This window comes from Vitis vinifera, chromosome 9 (assembly GCF_030704535.1).
Source record: "Vitis vinifera cultivar Pinot Noir 40024 chromosome 9, ASM3070453v1".
NCBI classification, from domain to species: domain Eukaryota; kingdom Viridiplantae; phylum Streptophyta; class Magnoliopsida; order Vitales; family Vitaceae; genus Vitis; species Vitis vinifera.
Window position 1 is genome coordinate 21,427,690 of NC_081813.1, and position 5,004 is coordinate 21,432,693.

Below are 5,004 nucleotides of genomic sequence, written 5' to 3' on the forward strand. Positions count from 1 at the left end.
CCTATAATTATTAATGTTAATAAAAAATTATTTTACATTATATTATTTTTCTTACATAGAAGGACTTCACGAAATTTATGTCGTACAAGTGGATTGATCCATTGCTTAAAAAAGTTATTTCCATATCTTTAAAGAAGACCCCAGACTATGTTCATAATATTAAAAAATGACCATAGAAATTAGCATTACAAAATTATTTCATACACGGTTTTTTTTTAAATATAGTGAAAAAATTAAAATGATTTTAATGGTTTTTTAGTAATTGAGCTGGATATTTTTTGATCAATTGTTCATTGTGGGAAAAAACTTCCACAGTGGAAACTAGTCTTTCTTTATATTAATATAATTTTTGTTTATAGAAAAAAAGGATTTTTTGATAACTTTAAAAAAAAAATAGTTTTTAAAAATATATTTTAAAGACTGGTTTATATTATTTTCAATAATAAAATTATGTTTGTAAAGTCAATTATGAAAAATTACTTTTCCCATATATTCTCCATTTTTCATATTACTATGTAAAAAATATTTTTAAAATACTTTAAATTTTTTTAAAAAAAAATTTATCATATGTACAAAATAAATTCTTAAAAAAATTATTTTAAGTCTAAAATTCTCTAAACATGTTTGGGTAAATGTTTTTAAAAACAATTGCAATGTAGATCCTTCATCACTAACTTCTAAAAAAATAAAAAAAATAAAAAAAATTAGGTATTAAAATTTTTATATTTAAAGTGTTTCAAGTGATGATAAACATAAAAACTATTTTTAATGTTATAAGAAAATATTTAAATAAAAAATAATAAAAAAATAAAAAAGCAAAGAAAAGTAGAAAACCCAATGGTGGAGAAATAGTGATATGATTGCCATGCAATACACCATAGTGGCACTGGTAGCTTTACGTAATGGAGTACAAGATGAAATACCAAAAAGACCCGATGATAGGAAAATGGTGGCCTCACCACAATGCCATAGTGGATGGGAGCTTTTAAGTAATGGAAGGAAGTTTCTAGGAAGGAACCAACAAAATATCAAGATTTGCTTTTTAAGTTACAAATAGAAAAAAGGACAAAAAAAAAAAATATGAAACACTTTTTTTTTTCTAATGTTTAGTTGTGTGTTTTTATGCTCTGAAAATTCCTTTAATCTATCAACAATCTCTTTCTAGCAACACTTTAGGGTTTAAATGCTCTGAAAATTCATTTAATCTATCATCAATCTCTTTTTAGCGACACTTAGGGATTAAAACCCTTTATCTCGACTTTTATACCATTTATAGAACCTCGGAAGTTATCAATTATCTTAAAAACAATTATTATTAGGAAATATGCATACCCTAATCTTATAGTGTATTCACCTAAATACCCACGATATTTGAACACAAGTGGAGTTGATGGATGCAACGAACTTCGATATGTCAACATCATCTTAATTTTGATTGTTTAGGTATCTATACCAATTTGTTTGTTATAGTTAAATCATGATTATATTAATTTTCATACATTTTCAGGTTGTTATCTTAATAACCTAATTTAATTTATATTTGTAAATACATTATTTTGTAAAACTCATTTTTTAATAATACTTAATTGATTAATAGACAACTAAAATATGCATTTTAAAAAAGAATGAACTATTCATCAATTGGGTAACCTGAAGAATTGTTGGAAACACTTTGTTTTGGGTTTGACTTTCAATCTAAGTAGTGCCCCACCCCTAACAAAGTTGCAACTTGCAAGGTTGCCCCTTAGAAAACTAATTTCTTTCAAGTAAAAATCATAACATGTAAGACTAACATTTAATCCACTAGTTATATAAAGAGTGCAAATTTTTATCAAATCCCTATTGCTTGTACTCCCCATGGCACTTACTTTGATGTATGTGTTGGGGTGTAATAATGTTACTCTTAAATCTAACGGTAAATCACCAAAATGATGACTTTTAGAATAAATTTGTTAAGTATAATATCGAATGCCGTAAAAAATTTGGTATATCCTTATTGGATATCAATTGGTTTTTAAACGAGATAGTTAAAATTTGATTCAATAATTTGTATCAGAATCAAAGATCATAAGATTTTGAGTTCATACTTTCTTGGATAAGTTTCCAAAATGTACTATACAAACAGCTAAAAAGCCTAGGACCATAAGTAACCCTAATGAATAAGTGGGGAGGAGCATGAAAGAGTGGTCCTCCTTATCTTATGTGTAGAAGACATCTATAGAAAATAAAATAGGGCTAGAGGACATCTTGTTACCACTAGAAAGGAGAACCTTTTGCAAACATGGAGATCAATTTTATTTTATTTTTTTACAATGTGAGGTCATGTTTTGAACCTCTTAATCAAATATCTCTTATATTTATAACATATTTTAACTTGTATTTGTATATCAACACACAAGCATTGTAATATTAAAATCATAAAATATCGGATTCGAAATTGTTGGCCTTTTCTTTTAAATTCATAATGTTATGTTTGAATATTGGAGAATTTGAAAGAAAATGCAAATATATATATATATATGTTTCTAATTATTTTAATTATTTTTTTTATGGTAGAATCAAACATAAAAAAAATATTTTTCTAAACAAATTTTTTTTTTCCTTTAAGCCAATGACCAAGACAGCAAATGGCTTGGCAACATTTAAGTATTTATTTTAAGTTGTGAAAAATGAATAAAAAGTACTTTTAATATAATGACAACAAAGGGATTCTTCACTTTTACATGAGAACGTGTTTGCCTCTCTTGGCCTTGAATTGGCTCAACCCCTATTTTAAATCATGTTTGGTTTCTAAGAAATTTAAGAAAAAATGTGAATGAAAGAAAACAAAAATAAAATATAACTGAGAAATTATTTTAATAGGCTACTTCATAAATAAAATTATAGCTAATAAATTATTTTAATATGTTACTTCACAGTCATTTAATTTATTTTCTCTTTTATAAAAATCAAATAATTTGAAAATAAATAAATTTTCAATAAATTTTAATTATATAAAATTTTCTTTATAGGAAAAACAAATATTAAAAATTATTTTTCTCAATATTTTTTTCTTCTTCCTTTTCAAATATAATCTTGGGTCTTTCCGATAAGAAAAAATAATCTAATAGCATCCGACTTGCTTTCTCACTTCACATCATTCATATGTTTTTTCTTTTATCCACTTTCCACGCTTTAATATCACGTCGTTCACATTGCTTCATAATCCAACTATCAACTACCAACTACCAACTACCAACTACCAACCACCCTTATGCCTACATATTTGTCAATTTGGCATTAACTCACAATCAATTGTTGTTGAAACTTAAGACCTAAATTTTCTTTGAACTTTGCCATCTAAACCTCAATAGCCACTTTAGGTGACCAAACTTATGTCGTATGGATTCACATTTTTTTTTTCTTTTTTCTTTTTTTTTTTTTCAAAATGAAAACCACAAATATTGGCCGCTTTATTTTATTTTCTTTCATGTCCAAAAAATATTTCTAAAAATTTAAATTATAAAATAAAAAAAAATATAATAATGTGATATCCCATGTCAAATAAGAAAAAAAAAATTTGGACTCCTCTTAATCAAATCGGGTATGAGATTGACATAATGAGACATTATATCGGTATGGGATGGATCATTGTGATATTTCAATATATGGAAACTATTTTTCTAAATGTGGTTATTATCACATTTTTTTTAATTAAATGTTTCTATTTTTTGATAGGGCGTAAGAAATATATTTTTATTTAATTAAAATTTTAAAAATATCAAAACTATTTGTGTTTTCAATAAAATTATTTTTAAATATAAATCAATAACATCATTAAAATAATTAATATTCATTTGGATGCACTTTCCATTTTTTTTAAAAAAAAATAAAATAATACATTTTATATTAAAAAAATACAACTTAAAATTTAAGCATTCTCATATTTTATTCAAAACTATTACTATTTTTTTTTTAAATAGAAAATTCATGGAAACGGACACTTTTCATTTCTTCCATTGCTAAAAACAAAAATTAAAATCATTTTATTATTAAAAAATAAATAAATAAATTATTTAATTACCAAAAATAGAAGAAAAAGAAAAAGGACCAAAGAAGGCTTTGGTTTTCATGTGAAATCGGCGCCTTGACTAACGGCGCAATTTAAGATTGAACGCGCTTGCTCCGGTCGACCGCCGCTAAAATTAGCGTGTATTGACTATTGACTACTTGTGTGGCCACTTGTTTTTATTCGTGGCGCATTCAGAAGTATAAGCTTGATGACAGGGAAATTTGAAAATAATAATAATAATATCAAAATAAAATTCTTTTTGAAAACACAAATATAAATATAAAAAAAAATATTTTATGTGCTTATTTCCCATAAAAAAGTTTTAAAAATATTTTTAATTGATATTTACAACACTCTATAATAACACTTTTAAAAATATCTTAAATTTATTCTTAAAATAACTTAATTTTTAAATTTGCTAAAATATGTTTTTTAAAATTTAAAAATTATTTTTAGCTCTAATGACAACTACTGTTTTTATGACATGTTTCAAACACATCTTTTTTATTTTATAAAACAATATTCTTAATTAATAAATGAAATATATTAATGATTTCGAAACATTCAAAGTCTGTTTGATAATTTTAAGAAGTGTTTATAATATTTTCAATAATTGAAAATTTTTATCTTTCAAATATTGAAAGGGTAAAAATGTTTTTTAAAATCATTATCAAACATATTCTAATAATGTATTTGACAAAAAATTTAGAAGATGTTTTTAATCTTTTTAACACTTAAATAATTAAAATCTGTAATTATTAAAAATGTTATAAAGATTTTTTAAAATCATTATCAAACGGACTTTAAGTTTGATCAATTTTATAAAAGAATTACTAATCAAAATGATATCTTTACATATTTATTAACAAGTGTACCTTCGTGAAAAATTAGTAGTTTGTAAGAAAAAATTGGTAAAGGAAATAAGTCAATTATTTATAGACAATTTTACGTCT